This window comes from Engystomops pustulosus, chromosome 2, assembly GCF_040894005.1.
Source record: "Engystomops pustulosus chromosome 2, aEngPut4.maternal, whole genome shotgun sequence".
Taxonomy (NCBI): Eukaryota; Metazoa; Chordata; class Amphibia; order Anura; family Leptodactylidae; genus Engystomops; species Engystomops pustulosus.
Genome location: NC_092412.1, coordinates 194115254 through 194134423, shown reverse-complemented (window position 1 = coordinate 194134423; position 19170 = coordinate 194115254). Strand labels below are relative to the sequence as shown.

At 41.5% G+C, this 19170-nt stretch overlaps 1 long non-coding RNA gene across 2 annotated transcripts; it reads right to left on the bottom strand.

The window, feature by feature from the left end:
* Positions 1-11738: 11738 nt before the first annotated feature.
* LOC140116693 (uncharacterized) lies at positions 11739-18883 on the bottom strand. Of its 2 annotated transcripts, none has more exons than XR_011852915.1 (3): positions 18681-18883; positions 14372-14512; positions 11739-11921 (listed from the first exon to the last, which is right to left on the bottom strand). It is a non-coding gene; the product is annotated as an uncharacterized lncRNA (long non-coding RNA). The 2 variants fall into 2 exon arrangements; XR_011852914.1 differs by lacking the exon at positions 18681-18883 and adding an exon at positions 17068-17221.
* Positions 18884-19170: the final 287 nt, after the last annotated feature.

Below are 19170 nucleotides of genomic sequence, written 5' to 3'. Positions count from 1 at the left end.
TGTATGGGACGTGAGGATAGCCCTTTTTAGAGCCTCACGTCCCCACTATCTTTTTGAAAACTTTATTGCCCTAATATGCAAATTTTGTAAAGCGGCTACTGGGGCGTGGAGTAGCAGGACATGATGCTATATGTTGAGGCTACTCCGTGCCCCAGTAGCTCCTTTACTCCTTCTACCCCAAGATCTTCGGTGCAGCTCGTCCGAGAAGCCGGAGTTCTGCGCTTGTGCAGTATCTCTGGCCTCTGAGCTGTCGCTGCGGGCCGGCTTCTCGGGCGAGGGCACGCAGCTACGAGCACCTGCGTGCAGAAGATCTCAGGGTAGGGGGAGCAAAGAGGCTACTTGGGCATGGGCGGTTATATATTAGGGCAATAAAGTTTTCATAAAGAAACCGGGGACGTGAGGTTTTGCTCTAAAAAGGGTTATCCTCACGTCCCATACATGCACCTACCACCGGTTCTACCTTTATAGGTAGAATTGTGGTGTTCGATTCCCTTTAAGTCTAGTGTATTCAGAAGGTGACTACTCCTCCACCCCAAATGGCAATGATTGGCAGTCTGCTCTACATACACAGCAGCCTATCAGTCTTCAAATAAGGAGTTTTGGATCTTTTGGGGGGGGGGGGGGGTAGCGCCTAAATTCTGCCTAACACAGGAGCATCAGAAAGAACTATGCATGTCCTTCTACTTGAACTCTGACAGACATGACTTCACGGAATGAAGGCTAAAAAGGGACAGCAGGGTAAGTCTACAGCATGCACCATAATACACCCAAGTAATGTGTGGTGCTGCTAGTTACATTTGAGTATTCAATTTCTAAATATGAAGAGCAAGCTGAGGTTTTAGAGATTAGAAATTCTAATTAGACTGTAATTCTGTTAAATAATTATTTCCAGCAAGCCTTGTTCTAATGTCATCTTAACTCATAACCAATGATAGACTTTCTGTTTCGGTGGAAGTGGCTTCATGAATTCCCCCCCATTGTATAAAATAAATAGCATGAAATATAAAGAATGAAAAAAAAAATGCCAAGAAATATAATATACCGTGAAATTGCCTTTCACAGGTGACATGTGTGGATATGTTGGGTGCGTACTATGTGTACTACTGCGAGTATCACAGCAGTGTATGCAGATGAGTAGTAACACTGGTAAATGGCCATGCAGTCAAAGTGGAAGCTCCATCCGGCCGATCTCCCTGCTGAACTCCGACTATAAGCTGTTGGCCAAAGTACTCGCAACAAGGTTGCAGAGGGTGGTGCGCCGAGTGGTTCATGGCGACCAGTCGGGGTTCATGCCGGGAAGATCGGTCAGGGATAACATCCTACGAACATGGTGGTGCATGCAATATCCGAGCGAGGCGGCGGGATGCTGCACAATTGTCTCACTCGACGCGGTCAAGGCATTTGACCGCGTCGAGTGGGACTACATATGGCTCGTGTTGAGAATGGGCTTTGGCCCATAGTTCGTCAACTGGGTGAAGCTACTATACGGGGGGGCCTCGGCTAGAATAAGTATAAATGGGAAGGCATCAGCCGCTTGGCAGCTGTATAGGGGTACAAGGCAGGGTTGTCCCTTATCTCCTCTGTTGTTTGCAGTGGTGTTGGAGCCCCTGGCATGTAGTATTAGATCTGCGGTTAACATAAGGGGGTTGGTATGGGGCTACAGAGAAGTAAGAATACAGTTGTATGCCGACGACATGCTTCTGTTCTTGGGTAACTCAGAGAAGGGGATAAGGGTGGCGATGGACTTAATAGATAAATTTGGCCGTATATCGGGCATCAAAATAAATCGGAATAAATCTGCCTGCTTGCCCCTGGATCCCTCTTCATTGACATTAACCTCCATTGAAAATCTCCCTGTAGTAGAAAGGATGCGTTATCTGGGGATCACAATTAGTAACAGGCCAAGGGATTATATCGAGCTAAATGTAAAGCCCCTATTATCCAAGATCAGACAGAAAGTCGCTGTGTGGAGAAAAAATATGAATCTCCCCATGGTAGCAAGAGTTATCTTCAAAATGGTATTGCTGAACCAGATTTTGTTTATTTCAAAATAGCCCATCGATGATCCCTGGGAAGGCCTTTTCTACCCTTGACTCTCTTCTAAGGCAATTAGTATGGAATGGGAAAAATGCACGCTCCAATAGAGAATGGTGGATTAGCTCTACCGGATTTTTTTTAGTTATTTTTTTGCAGCACAATGGCAAAACATTATTGATAGTGATAAAGAAATGGTGAACTATATTTTAAAAAAGAAGTATGGGTGTTTATGTGGTTATGACATATGGAGTTTATTGGAAACTGGTGTCTTTAAGAAATTTTCTATCTATGGAGTCCTTGAGATTCTGGAGGGGAAAAGGGGTTAAGTTTCTGCACCAGGTGATAGATCAGAGGGGTCTAAAATCTTTTGAGGGAATGGCTTTGGAATTTGGTCTAGGGGTGGGGGACTGGTTTTTCTATGCCCAACTCAAGAGTGCCTTTAGTGTCTGTCTCTCAGATAAAGAGTTCCTGCAGGAAGAACACCCACTACTAAAGGATCTGTTGGATCCTATAAACAGGAAGGGTTTAATGTCCAGGGTTTATAAGATAATGATTCAAAATAAGCATACACCTCCTGCAATTGAATGCTTAGTAAAATGGCAGAATGATGTACCTGACCTGACAGCGGAGGAATGGGTAAACTCTCTACAGATGATGAGAAATACGATCAAGAACATGTCCCAGATCATCTCTCAAATTTTTATAATACACAGGTACACATGACGCCGAAACGGCTAAATTATATGTGGAAAAAGAGTGAAGAAAAGTGCCCAAGGTGCAACCTGATAGATGCCGACCTTATGCACATGTTATGGAGATGCCCAAAATTGCATCGTTATTGGACAGAGGTCCTTGATAAACTACAAGCAATATTCAATTGCAGTATCTCCTCAAACTTGCAGGTTTGCATCTTGGGCACGAAGAAAGGCATTGTTGGCTCTTCAGGATGTATCTCGAGTGTATTAAAAGGTTTATTTATGGCAAGATTACTAATTCCGAGCCATTGGAAAGACACAGAGGCACCAATGATTAAGAGGTGGGAAAAAAGAATGGATATTCTAATGTTAGCGCAAAGATGGGAGGAATTTGAAACAGGGATATGTAGAGATAGCTCGAGGGATATCTGGCTGAACCGCCCTTGAACAACAGCCCTGTGCAGTCAACAGTACCTTGTTGAACTTTTTTCTATCTCTGCTGAATGAATATTGGTTAGCTTTTTACAGGTCTCTGATGAAGGGGTCTGTCGCCAGTCGCCGGGGGGGGGGGGGGGGGGGAGGCAGGACTACGTACGCAATAGAATGTTGTTTCATAGCTGAAATATGGTCCTGCAAGGGAAAGTCAAATTGAAAATGTAAACTGCTTTCTATGTGATTTTATTTTTTGTACTACATAACTTGTTGAAAAATAAAGTTTAAAAAAAAAAAAAAAGTGGAAGCTCCATTTGCTAAGGCACTGATGATCCAGATGTTTGCTGTGGGGATTTAGTGGGGCATCAGTGCAACTATGAAGTGCTCCATGATGTGTATGGAGCACGTACAACTTTAACATACATTTTGCAAACAATCATTTAAAGGGGTTTTCCCATGAATTGAAGTAAGGCCTCATCCTCACTTGCTGATCAGTGGGGGTCTCAATGATGAGACCCCATAGATCACAAAAATGAGGGGTCCAATGGGGTGCCAGGTCCCTCGGTCAGACCCTTTCTCGCTCCAGAAAATTAATGGAACAGACGGCCGTGCAGGTCCGTTCTGCTCCATACATCTCTGTGGAGCTGGCGGAGATTGTAGTCTGCACCATTCATTTTCTGGAGAGTCGAGGGGGTACAACTGTAGTACCTAGGACCCCTAGTTAGATCACCACTCATCACTGAGACCTCCACCAATCAGCAAATTAGGCCCTATCCTGTAGATAGGGCCCAACTTGAATTTGTGGGAAAACCCCCTTTAAACCCAATGAAACAAAGCATTGCAGTTTTAAAATCCAGTACGTTGTGGTGTTTTAGATGATTAAAGCGATGCAGAGTATTGATATCAACATTTGAGTTATCATGAAATCCTTTTATTTACACGTTCCATTAAATAAACTACATTCTTAGCAATGCAGCTCATAAAACTCTTAATAGAAAAATGTTCACCTGAAAAGGCCGTACTGAAGGTGGTCCTATGATAGAAGGCTGACCGCATGTAAAGCTGCCTATAATTTTAGGGAACAGAAGTATTGGACCAATATAGTTCTCAGGACCACTTCAATTGACACGGACCGTTATTTAAATACTTTGAACTTCGGAACCTAAGTCTAGGATTACTTGGAATGATGTCTTTTTAAAATGGATCATGTAACATGATATTCCAAGGTTTCTGTAAAATGCCTTATAGGGGTACCATCTCTTGAGAAAGTGGTAATAAAATGAATAGAAGACTCAGCATCAGACACTTATTGATCCAGACAATCTTTCTGACTTGTGCGGATGTTACTAAAGGGGCTGACTAACCTTTAGTCTTAAAGGACATCTACCACCAGGATAAAAGACTATGCAAATGAACCACATGCTCGTTTGCATACAGTCCTTCATCCTAGTGGTAGATGCTCTTTAAAGCTACTACTATATTTTCTTATATTGCTCATAAGGGATATTAGTAAGTAAAATGACTGCTACTAAAATTAAAGTAACTATAACTATGCTTAAGAAGGTGTTAAAGGGAACCTGTCACCAGGAGACCCATTTTTAGCACTCCCCCAGTCCCCACAGAGCATAGTAGATACGCTGCCAAAGTGTTTTTGTATTAAAAATTGGTTTTACAGAAAAAAAGATATGTTATATAGTACCTTTCATTAGCATCTGCTGTGTGACTAGGCAGTTGCCAAATGGGAGGGACAGGAACAGTTTCTCCATGTGACCTTTTCAAATATATGAAAACAAACATCACTGGGCTTAGCAACGCCCCCTGCTCCTCTACAGCCAATCCCGTGTGAGGGGAGTTATTCATTTATTTGAAAAGGTCACATGTTTCTCAACTGTATACAGTTTTTTTTTCTTCAAAAAGCCACACAAACTGGTAATCAAAGCTAGGCACATATTTCCTGCCCACGGCTGACCCTTTTCACTGCAAATAAATGTGATCAAAAATAGTTATGATCCAAGTTGACCGTTATAGCTTCTAGAAGGAATTCACGCTTACATAAAGGAATGTTAGGTTCTCTATCAAGGTATTAAAAAATGGCTGAAACCCCCATATCGTGTATAATATTATTATATAAGGATGCTGTGTCCATGGTGATAAAGTCAATAGTCTTTCTAAGGCACTATAAGAACATAAGGAATTGTAGTTCGTTCTGAGGTAAAACACCGAGATTGTTACCTTTGTCTAAAAAAAACTATAAAGAGATCCTTTATTTGTTTAGTGGGCTTGGTACCTAATTTGGTGTACAATTTTGAATCGGGGAGTAATAGCAACATTACACACTTGGCACGCTTACTGTATAATTATATATTTATATGTAATGTTATATGTCCTCCATAGAACTTTTCATGGTTGCTATAGCAACACTACACTGACTCTCCACTAACTGCATTCTATATGTGCTCTATGAGCTCATTTTAGTTGCCACGAAAACAATAAACATCTGGAACATCTTAGTAACCAACAGAAGTTCCAGTTCATGTCCGAAGCCGGGACTGCTCAAAATGCAGCTTGTGCTTGTACTCTTCTGCGCATGCCACTCGCTAGTCCAGGCAAATGCTACATCTCCACACATGTTATCTGTGCAAGGTAATTTCACTCTATACTATATTTCATGCAAAGTCCTCTTTAAGCTTACTATCCTACTGGGGTGGAATCAGTATTAGTGCCTTAGTGTGGATACTCCACATAGTGCCCCCATTTTTTTTATATACTTATACCTTAACAAAACCCTTTAGGGGAATTGGGATTGAGCAAAGGGCTGTTTTAAGATATGTGCATTTTACTATCCACTAGGTTCTTGGAGAAGCATTATCTTCTTTGTACCCCATGATGTGATACCACAAGTGTGCCTCAGGTGAGCACCTCACAATTAGGTTCTGGTTGGATTCACTTCTCCCTGGGGATATTACCTGTGGTGCTGTTTTTCTTTGTGAACTCAGCGCCAAGTCAGTGTTACCTTTCAGGATATTAAAAAATATATATGGACATACACATATATTAGGGGAACCACACATCATACCTACAGTATATAACATATACATATGTCAACTGAGTTTAGTTTACACCTTAATAGTACAAAATGAGTGATATGTTTATTATGGATATCAACCTCATAACTTAAAATTTCATCTGTAGGCATACAGTATACTACAGCTCAAAATGATTTCACAAATAGACTAATGCCATGATTATTAGTTGATAAAGCATGTGGTGTATAAGAGTGATGTACGGAATATCCGGTACATGCTGTAGATAAATTCAGTTTAGTGTGAAAGCATAAATGGTCATCTAGGGGAATATAATACGAAGTCCCAACCCAGGGGACAATCCTTTGCCAGGCCCTGTGTTATTGAATACCTATAAATACACTTTTCAACCTAGGGGCAAAAAATCTAGCCCCTCAAATAATAGAAAACTACAATAATTCAATTCAATAATTCAACAAAACAATCTTTATTTCCACAATATATGGCATGGAGATGTTATATATTTGGCCTGAGTACTAAAATATCATTCAGAGTATAATTAAGAGTTCTAAGGGTCAACAAAGTTAGACAATATGTACTGCAATAAGAATAAATATTATGTGACGTGTGTGAGTACATATGTGTAAGATTGATATTATTATAAGTATGGTAATCATGCAATGATATATTAATACTGACCACTGGCCATGGCCTGTATGGTTTACACCCTGCTTAATAACTTGGCATTGCTTGTAATGGCACATGCACTGGGAGGCGGCTTCAACACCCCCTTCCCTACTGTGTCTGGGTGCAGGGCAAATGTCATTAGACACCTGCCAGAACTGAGTCGGACCCGCATTTGTGTATCTTCCGGACACCGACAGAGCTGATTACAGTGCTTGGAGGGCACAATAACAGGGGGAGCTGCTGGGGGAGCACAATAAGAGGGGGCTATAATATGTGGGGAGCTGGTGGCACAATAACAGAGGGGCTACAGTGTGAGAAGGAGCTATCCACATTAGATGCCCGCTTTACAGAATGTCCACAGTAGAGATTCCTCCCCCCTATTAATGAAATGTCCACAGCAGGGCACTCTTGGAAAAAAAAAAAAAAACATTCTATACCCATCTTCGGCTTTTTCTCCCCATGGCTCTGTCTTCTCTTCCTTCTTCCCTCACGGCTAGCACATACTTATGATGTTGTGTGGACGGGCTATGACACAACCGCGTCATTGTGTATGCGCACAGGCAGGAAGAAGAAAAGACAGAGCTGCATGGAAAAGAAGGACTGAAAGCGGATCTTCATATAGGGCCCAGGTTTGTGCGGGTGTTTGCCCCTTGGAAGCCTAAGACCCCGGGCCTCCGTCCATACCGCCTAGATGAATATCCGCCATTAATCTGCTGTGTGTCTCCACATCGTACAATTCTACGACACCTCCTATCTTTCAGTCATGGAGTGCAAAAGGAGCAGGGCAGAACCACATCGTTATGACCCACTCTGCTGTGGTCTGCATCATCCCCACTTGCTGTGGAAATGGCATGAACACATTGCTTTAAATAATACATAATAATATAATAAAGGTAATATGTTTTTTATGCAACATCAATGGCACAATATATAGAACACAAAAACAGGGTCAGAATGGCTGTTTTGTTTTCAACTTCTGATAGAAATGGTTAATAAATGTATTGAATAAGTATGTATGGTCCTATATATTATCAATTGTGACAGATCAGCTGCAGCAAATCACAAAGTCCTAAATTTATTTTCCATCAGCTTTGATGTCAGGCATAAATAACTGTATAGCCAGTCTTACAAGAGTCCAAGCTGTTAAATGCTGCTTGATTTTTCTTTGGGGAAGATCACTAGAATGCTTACTCAATTTCAACCACTAGATGGTGCCATATTAATACTTAAGTGACCTGTAGACTAACACTATGGGGAACATTTATCATACATACGTTTAAAGGGGGTGTTCTCATTCAATTTCATTAATCTACTATATATATCTCCAATCGAAGAAATGTTTACGAATGGAAAATTAATTAAATTAAATGTGAATGCCCAGATGGGAATATCCCTTTAACGCCCACCTGCCACCATGGCGGATACATCATGAGACTTATACCTCATTATAAATCCGCTGGCCGCTCACTCTGGCAGACAAAACTATGCCAGATTCAACCTGGAAAAGTTTTCAGTAAAAATTTTCTGAAATGTATTAAAAATTGCAGTCACGGGCCAGGAACACCCCAAGCCCGCCCACTTCGCTGGCTGGAATAATTGCAACTTCTTGCAGTTCGGATCACTGATAAATCTCTCTCAATGAGCTACATATGTGGGGGAAATAATATTCTTCTTTTTATTTAAAGGGAACCTGTCCTTTTTACATGATGACAGGTTTCAATAGCCTCTGGCATGTTGAAGCTAAATATGACTAAAATAATTCTGCTGCTTTTTAATATTTTCTTTAACATTACCTGGATCCCTGCAAGCAGTGTGTGGTGGGGAAGGGGGGTTATTGGTTGCAGGTCATCTTCTGCTCCCTGCCACAAGCAGTTCTCATTTGGACTGACAACTCCCCCCCCCCCCTCCATTTATGACTCCAATATAATGTTAATAAACAATTGAAAAGCAGAAGAATTATTGAGAAGTACAATAACTGGAACCTGTCATCATAAAAAAATAACACCCAACAATCGCACTCTTTATATTCTTGGCATCAGTCTATGTACTTGAAAAAGGGTACTTTTCCCTTAGAAGCTTGTTGTTATTTTAAGACGCTTTAATAAATAAATTCCTGCGATTTCACTCATGTGTCTGAGCGCGCCATTTACCACGACAGATACTTTCATATACAGTGTTGGCCAAAAAAAAAACACAAAAGAGAATGAAATAAAAAGTCACATTATTGATCATTTTGCACAAAACTCCAAAAATGGGCCACACCCTCAGCCTTTTAATAACTGCGAACAACCGCTTCTGGGAACCATCAATGAGTTTCTTACACTGCTCTGCTGGAATTTTAGACCATTCTTCTTAGGCAATCTGCTCCAGGTCCCTGAGATGTGAAGGCGCCTTCTCCAAACTGCCATTGTGAGATCTCTCCACAGGTGTTCTGTGGGATTCAGGTCTGGACTCATTGCTGGCCACTTTAGAAGTCTCCAGTTTTTTCCCTCAAACCATTTTCTAGTGCTTTTTGAAGTGTGTTTTGGGTCATTGTCCTGCTGGAAGACCCATGATCTCTGAGGGAGACCCAGCTTTCTCACACTGGACCCTACATTATGCTGCAAAATTTGTTGGTAGTCTTCAGACTTCATAATGCCATGCACACGGTCAAGCAGTCCAGTGACAGTGGCAGCAAAGCAACCCCAAAACACCAGGGAACTTCCGCCACGTTTGACTGCAGGGGCCGTGTTCTTTTCTTTGGGGCCCTCTTTTTTTTCCTGTAAACTCTATGTTGATTCCTTTTCCCAAAAAGCTCAACTTTTGTCTCATCTGACCAGAGAACACTGTCCCAAAACGTTTTAGGCTTTCTCAGGTAAGTTTAGGCATACTCCAGCCAGGCTTTTTTATGTTTCTGTGTAAGAAGTGGGGTCATCCTAGGTATCCTACCATGCAGTTCCTTTTCATTCAGACGCCGATGGATAGTTTGGGTTGACACTGTTGTACCCCCGGACTGCAGGGCAGCTTGGATGTTAGTCGAGGTTTTTTATCCACCATCTTCACAATCTTGTGTTGAAATCTCTCATCAATTTTTCTTTGCCGTCCTCACAAGGACACAGGTTGAGTCAACTTTAATCCATTTCAACTGGCTGTAAGTGTGATTTAGTTATTGTCACCACCTGTTAGGAGCCACCACCAACAGGTGCTGTTAATTACACACTTAAACGCTGGTTTGTGTCCCCTCTGGCAGTATCTGCTCTTCTTTCAGCTTCTTATGCCCTTGTTTTTAAGAAAAAAGGTTTATGCAAATGAGCCTGAGGGGCTCCAGTCTCAATCAACACCTATGGTGCCTGGAGCCCCTCAGGCTTCTTTATATAATTTTAAAGACTTTGTTTTGTAAAAAGGGCAGGGCATAAAAAACTAAAAGAAGTGCAGATCCTGTCAGAGGGGACACACACACCAGTGTGCTTGGTTTACAATCCTTCATCCTGGTGTGAGATGTCCTTTAAGAATGTTCTCATTTCCAGATTTTAGCACCATCTGCTACTTCCTTTTAATCTTTATGGTCTGTTCTTGGTGTTAAAATTTTAGAGTTCAGCAGTGTATGACTCTCTGATAACACAACTACTTCTGAGGCTGCTTCTCACTTCTGGTCTTGCTTGGTCTTGCAACACAATTCGAATCATAAATCCCACGCTCAGTCTGAATCAGTCAGAGCGTCCATCGGCACGCCCCCCGATTTCTGCCGCATCAAAGCCAGCACAGCTGCGTCACAATCCGATTGTGTGCGACGCAATCCCCAGTTAAATACCTGTCACAGCGGTGCAAATCCCGAAAATTTCAAAAATCCGACGAAAGTGCGATCCGCGGACCCTTAGTTAATAAGCCCCAATGTGAGAAACTATGGCTACAGATATGACATGGCATAAACCATTCTTCAAAGCATCATGGGGAGATACATGTATATAGAGTGTTAGAATCCATTAATGTAACTGATGCAAAGCAAGACAATTTACCCAATATATTATATTAGTGCTACTGTGAAGCACATATTGTATATTGGAATTAACTGACTCTGTGAAAAAGAAGCAATAAGTTTCATATATACGGTATAGTGTCCCTGTCCCGGTTGGTTTGTTCCATAAGCTTTAGCCAATAGGAGCTTAGCATTTAACTGATTTTAAAAAGTGGGTGTGGCTTTGACAACTACAGTTGGCATCTTTGTACAGCGTTGGTGGAGCACTCCTAGCGAAATACATCATCTGGTATGTCACATCCACTCATCTCATCACCTAGGAACAGTTTCGAACTCTTTTAGTTCATTTGTTTTTACATGATGATGATACAACTGATACCAAGTTATAGGTGGGAAGGGAAAGGCCATGACATCACTGGTTGGAGAGTGATTAATATTTACTGATGAAGGGGCAATGTGCCGTGGCTGTAACTAACTGCTACATAGTAAAACCTATATTGTAACAGTCACTAGTTAACATAAAATTCCATGTGTAGATTAGGGGCTCATGGTAAAGTTGCCATAGCAACCCAACTGCCATGCCTGGTAATATATGTCCTGGCAGGAGATGCTGGCAGATAGTGACACTGACATTTTCCAGTTATTTTCCCCAAAAAAGGTTAGTAGACTATTAAGATGCTGAATGGTTCCATATTGTAGTGTGGATATAAAGAATAATGTACAATGTAAACCTCAAGCCTCACATAATGCAGCACATACTAGATGCAGGAACACTTATTGTCACCTGTCATCTTGTCCCTTGTCACATTTTATTTTTCCTGGAGAGGACGTCTGATATGTTCAGTGGGGATAATCTAACACTGTACACAGCTAATCTAACAAAACACGGGAGGTTAGAGGCCACTATGGAGCAGATGTCCACAGTTTGTGGATTTACTTTGAGTCACTTAATTTAATATGTTTTCACTTTTTATTTCAGATTAGGAGATGTGAAGTGATAGATCCTCTGATGTACAAGATGTCTTCCTACTGAATATGGTGAGTGACAACCTTCTCTCAGTGACACCACGTCTGTCTGATATTTCGTATCTTCTAAAATTAAAAAATAATAATGATATTGTGTGTTTCTTGGGGAGGGAGGGGGGGGGGTGTTGTGAACACTTTTCTAATATGCTTCAGCAAGAGATTATGTTTAGTTTTAAAAGAAACTGGCTGCAATATTCCCCTAGTTAAAATGTTACGTCTACAAATCTGTCTACAGGATTGAAGACTGATCTCTCTCTCCTCTCCTGTTTTTTTACACAGCTGTGAAAGTTAACCCTCCTGCTCTTTCCCTGGCTGTAGTATGCTTTGAGCATTATTTACAAAGATCAAGCCGAAAGTGGAGGGGTTAATCCTCCCATCTCAGAGCTGTATAAACACTGGGAGATTAGATGTTAGCTCATGCAGCCTCATAGACACACACTGTACAGGCTGGAATATGCAGCTCTATGGCAGGGAGTAGCTTGACTTTTGTTAAAAGCTAAGCAGAATCTGTTAATGAATTATATTAGAAAAATGTTCACCACATCCTCCCACACAAAATATAAAAAATTATCTCAAATGACGGTTATGCTTCACACAGAAATTGTCTCAGATTTCAGCCATATTACTAATACAACATGTAAAGCTCTGTTCACTATTATCAAGGTTAATGTTTTACAGTATATATTATGGATGCGATAGGTCAGTTTTGGCAAACAGATTCTATTGAATTAACATTGCCCATTATGTTTCTTTTCTACTTTTTGGTATTTTCCCAGATTATTTACAAAACTCTTTGCAAGTCTTTAAAGGAAACCTACCACTTGAAGTGGCAGGTTTCAGATGGAAATACCGGGCACCAGCTCAGGGTGAGCTGGTGCCGGAGCTTATTTTCGTTAGTGCTTTAAACCGCGGTATCGTGGTTTAAAACACTTTTTAAACTTTATAGCCGGCGCAGGCAGGTAAGCGCTCGGCGCTTACCGTGCGCGCGGCTACATAGGAAGTGAATGAGAGCCGCGCGCATGGTAAGCTCCGAGCGCGTAGCTGCCTGCGCCGGCTATAAAGTTTAAAAAGTGTTTTAAACCGCGATACTGCGGTTTAAAACACTAACGAAAATAAGCTCCGGCACCAGCTCACCCTGAGCTGGTGCCCGGTATTTCCATCAGAAACCTGCCACTACAAGTGGTAGGTTTCCTTTAATAACTCTGAATTGGGTTTGTATAAATCCAGGTTTTTGTGGATGAAACAAACCGATTCATATTACTGCTACTAATTTAAGGTTGAAAAGTATTTGGAGCAAATCTGCCTTGTGTGATGTCCTTTTACTGTGCACAATATTGCAACAGAGTATAATATTTTATTCTTGAAATAATATATGATGGAGCTCATGTTCAATGTGTTGTCCCTGGTACTAAACAGGGAGCCGAAGGCAAAGGATCCAGTCTACGTGAGAATCCATGGAGAATATCTGCACATTGGGGGAGATTTATCATAAGTCTCTTAGCTCAGAATTGTTCTAGTTGCCCATGGCAACTAATCAGAGCACAGCTTTCATTTTCCTACAGATGTGTATAAAATTAAAGCTGAGCTCTGTTTGGTTTCCATGGTTACATCAGAAACTTGATGATAAATCCCCCCAACTGATACTGTGTACATTCCATTGATATCTATGTATGTTTATACTTTGTACCATATATGACCCTTATATAAGGATTAGGTACACTTGGGTCATGAACTTCAGTACCTGCGAACTTTGTTGAATTTAATGTATTTCATCATGTGTATTTAATAAAGATTTTAGTTTTCTTTACTATTGAGTAATATTTATTGGTCTACATCCACTTGCTAGTAAATAAAATTGGAAAAACTTTGAATAGTATCAGGAAGTGCAAATTTGTCTTGACATATATTATACATTTATATAATATTTCTACATAGTATTCACCTTAACAACTGACAATGACTAAATAACCTACACAAAAAAGCCAGACTGGGTATTCCCATTTCAGCTAATAAATGTTATTATTTAAATAATGAAAAGTTGTACAATTGTCCATTATAATTTCTGTATCAATTCCTAACAGTTTTCTAGGTCTCTGCTTGATATCACTCTATAGGAAGCGTCATTGTTATTTCCAGTAGATGAAATCTGACCATAGTCACACAGGTGCACAGCTAGTACACAGCTCTGGTTATTCTTTATGATACTGCCGATTTGTGCACCTGTGTGACCATGGTCAAATTTCTGTCCACTTGAAGCTTTCTATAGTATGACAGCAAGCAGAGATCTAGCAAACTGTGAGGAATAGATCCAGAAAGTATATTAGTAAATTGTATAATTGTTCATCATACAAACAATAACATTAATTTGATGAAATGAGAGGTTAATCTAAGTGTCTAATGCTACCAGAAGAGCACTACATTTCTAAATACAGTACAAGCTACGATAACATAAGTGCGAACAAGACAGGCGGTATTATATAAAAGAGTGTACAGCTCAAGAGCATAGTGCTTCTTACCTGTGTCATTGGATGCCAGCAAATACCCAGATGATACCCTGATGCGTGTTTCGGCATGCTGCCTTCATCTGGGGTTGGTGTCATCCAGGCAGAGACAGAGTTCAAAAAGTACAGCAGCCAATTGGCAGATTTGCTCCCCACCTGTTTTGTACCGTATTTTTTGCCCTATAGGGCGCACCGGACTATAAGGCGCATTAGTCCGATGCGCCTTATATATGTAATAATTACATATATAAGGCGCATCGGACTATAAGGCGCGGGGTCCGGGGGCCGGGGGCATGGCGGAGGTCCGGGGGCGTGGCGGAGACCCGACGTGACGCGGCGACGGGACGCGGCGACGGGACGCGGCGCCGAAACGCGACGGGGAACGCGGAGAAGGTGAGCGGGGAAGGTGAGGGGGAGGTGGAGGATGGCAGCGGACCATACTTACATAGGTCCCCGCTACCGGAGACAGCAGATCTCCCGCTGGAGATCTGCTGTCTCCGGTAGCGGGGACCTATGTAAGTATGGTCCGCTGCCCTGTGCCCAGCGCCATACATAGGGCGCACCGGACTATAAGGCGCACTTTGGATTTCCACGGAAATCCAATGCTTTTAAGTGCGCCTTATAGTCCGGAAAATACGGTATATAACATGAAACAATGATGTTATATCAGGCGCATGCAACAGTACTTGGAGTCTGGCACTGCCCCTCCCCCGCAATCAAGTGATCTAAAAATTGTGAAGCATGCAACACACTAGGATACACTGATATATCACGAGGGGTGGAGTTGGGAGCCAGTCGTCTCTCAGTGCATGTTGCATCACCAGTATACATAATTGGTCGGCATCCTCTGGTTAGGTATACATGTTATAAAAGTGATCTAGACAAGTTATTCTAAATGCTAAATAAGCAGTATGAAGCTATAATTACTGAAATTAGACTAGAACAATTTTAAATGGGTTAAAGGACACCAAAATTAAAGAAATAATGTAATATTTGGTATCTGGCAACATAATAACATAAAAGCACATATAACATATAAGAATATAAAGACACATATCACAAGAACATATATGATATTCCATTACAGTAGCTAGGGTCGGACTGGGGTACCTAGGGCCCACAGGTGAAATTCAATTCTAGGTGCCCATAGAAATATGACCTATATTGTGAGGGATACAGGAATTTCTATGCAGTGACAGTGGAGGCATAGAAATTCCAGTGCACAGCTCTTGGCTGCAGTGGTGACTATTTGTCTGGGCATTAAAGGAAATCTATTTCTTGTAGTAATTCTTTTAGTTTTAAAATTCTCTCTGCCAGCCATACTTTTGTTTAAAAACTCAGAGTTTCATATGTAGCTGAAAAATTTGTCTTAAAAAATATGCAAATTTTCCTGAAGTGCTTCAGAGGGCATTTCCAGAGCCCCACTAGGAACTAGTTTTAAAGCAACCAAGTACTCCCTACCCCTGGGGTCACTTCAGTAACAAGCACCACCAGTTCTGGCCTGCCTTTTCTCGCCAACATTACTCTCCTAACTCCAGATTCTGGTCTTCTGCGTAGACTCAGGATCTGGAGAAAGAAGAGTGACATTGGTGTGTGAAGGCTACTTAGCTGACTTTTTGGCTACATACATAAGACAATAGTATTGTTAGCATAAACATTTTCAGAGAAACACTAATGTAACCTCTGTTTGGGGGGTTAAATTATATAATTTCCATTTATGTTGTAGATGCTTTAAGTATTGCCCCTGGCTTATGGTGCTTTCTGCTGGTGGCTGAGCTGTGGTTAGGGAAGTGTCAGCACCAACATTATTAATAAGAAAATACTAACAACATATTTAACCTGCACTCTGGGGTCATAACAAAAGATACAAAGGCAGATTTATTTGTCTCTGACACTATGCCTCACTAAGCCGTGAGGAAGGCTCCAGGCTTTTAGGCTTTATGAGCCAAAAACGTAGCTTGGCACATGTTGGAATAAATCAGTATGTTTTTTTCATCTTGAATCTCGGAGTGACTCTCTCCCTCGCTCTCTCTCTCCCCTGAATAAATACTATACAGCAATTATTTGCATAATATATGTAAATGAATAATTTTATCTATATCATTTTTCCTCTATTTTTATATGGTGCCCCTACTAATCAAATATATTTTACATAGAATGCTCTATAATTCTTCTTCTTTTCTTTACATTTTTTTTTACATTTTTAGACATATTGCCCCCTTTAATTATTAATATGTTTAATCCCCTCCTAGTTCTTAATTTACATATAACGGTCCCAAGTAGACCTCTCATCACTGCTGGTCTCTGTATACAGTTGCGCAACATTGATGTCATGGCCTGATTACTTGTTCAAACTAATACACTACAATACTAATGTATGGCAGTATATTAGAGTAGTCAGGGGTTCCTCATTGGACACTGGGGATGCCATGGAGGCTATCCCCCCCCCCTAACTTGGCATGCAGAGGGTGGCGACCAAAGTGGGGGCAGGTGAGGAAGCCCTATAGCCCTATAGATAGCCTTTCACTCAGCCAAACCAGTTCTCTATACTGTGCTGTGGAGGCCCAACCAGGTCGAAACAGTGCTGTCTACAGTTGGGAATCTGTTTCTTCTGGAATAGATATACTGGTTTGGCTTAAAGGGGTTGTGCCACCATAGGACATGGACACACTTCAGCTCAGTGCACTATAAACAATAATTTCACCATTTACATTTATTAGAAAATATGCAGCCTTGCTGAGTTATCTTGTTATGAATTGGTTGCTGGCTCCCCCTGCTGGCTGCTCTATCCGTTCCGCCTGCCTTCTCCCCTGGCCAGTCTGCGCAGAAGGATTCAGTTTCTGCTTGTCAGTTCCCTGCTCTGACTACAGATTCCTCCACTGCCTCACACCGAAGGAGGTCAGCTGACAGTGTGCAGCCAATCAGAAGTGAGAGAGGGGGAGGGGCCGAATAAGCTGTATAGCCGAGTGCAGGCTGTGATCTGCACTACATGTTTCAGTGCTGCTAATTCCAGACCCCGCCAGTGCAAACAGGGGCACATTCAAGGTAAATACATCCAGGAATGAAGAGGGCCCATGGAGAGCACAATCTGCCCCTAACATGGCTGTAGCTCCATCATGTTGCATTGTAGCAGCTCTTCCCTCCCATGTAGCCATTATTAGTCAAAAGTCAAAGCATATATCTATCTCACATATATGGTGACAAGGATTGAAAGGTGAACAAAACAGTATTAGGGCTTTGGTTTGGCTATAGCAGAACCTGCTATGCTGGGGATTAGTAAGTGTAGGGACTACTTGAACACAGTAGGTGTAAGCATACTCTAAAAGCAGTTATGTAGTCATGGTGCAAGGTAAATGAGAGAGGGGCACCTGCAAAGCATTTTAGGACTTGTGGTTAAACTGCCTCTGTCATTACTGTGCACGCGCCTTCTAGGCCCCTCCCACATATGCTTTTGTGTGACACAGAATAGTTGCCGAACAAGCATCAAAATAACAAATAAAAAAGTATTTATAATTCCAGGTAACCATTATGAATAGGTTTTTGAAATTTTTTAACTTCTATGGGAGCTTTTTGAATCCCACATCATGTTACTAGACTTCTTGTTGGTAATGCTTGGTGTTAAGGGGGCTGCCTTTCAAGGTGGCAAAAGGAGGCACTGTTTTCCATTTCCCACCTTGAAAAACGTCAGTCAGCCTATGCATGAAGCTCTAGGGTCCATGTCCGGACCCGGGCTGCCCTAGAGATGAACGGCACCCACCAATACTGCTGTAGGAGTGGGTTTGCGATCATGCCGGGACATGTCTATGAGCCCTATGGATGCCTAAAGGGTTAAACAGCTGGGATTGCAGCTATTGCGACCCTGGCTGTTACCACAGAAGCCTGACTGTACAGCTGGGCTCCCGCATTGCTGTCACCGTTGCCAGTTGTTATGGTGACATCAGTGCAGGACGAAAATGTAATTAGCTGCAGACCTGGACATACATTTTCGTATAAGTAAATAAAAGCCAAGACAATCCCTTTAATATAGATATAGTGCCTTATTTTATTTGATTCATTATTTCTTCCCCCAAAGTATTAAATTACATATAGTCCCCAAATTATTGATGAAAGTTTAGGCCCTTACTCCAAATCAATCATTTACCGCTCCCACATTATTATTTTACATATAGGCTCCACTCAAATTAATACTTTAAATATACGCCCCCAAACTTTACATACTACATAGTGTCAAATTGTTCTAATGACACAAAGTGCCCCATAAACTTTATTTTTCCCCAAAATGAGGCTATTAAAAACTATTTAAAAAAAACAAACATTTACTTACCTTTGCCGGTGCTCGCATCACTTTTCTACCTTCTCACAGCTGTGGCTTCAGGACAGAATGGAACAGGATGTGTATTGATGACGTTATCACGCTGCTGCACACCTGAGGCCGGATTGTGCCATGCGTTGGGAACAGGGGCTGACTGGGAAAAATAAGTGGCCCTTGAAAAAATTTTAAAAGTAGCCCTTTTTTGTAGGTGCGGTAAGCCCAGATGGGCGAAGTCAACACAGGTCGTGGGTTAAAAAAGTAATTAGTCGTAGTTTAGCAAAATACTAGTAAGTGAAGTACCTCTTAGTTATGGTTAACACTGGATGACAACACAATATAAAACACAACATAAAATAGCATAGCAGTTCAATAAAGGGACTTTTGGATCAGACATCATCGCCCAAATGCGACAGTAGCATGAAAAGTCGCAAAAAAGCCCATCAAAAGTCACAACATAGATCAGGGTGGGGACTGGCATAAATTTGCGCCAATATTTACACCT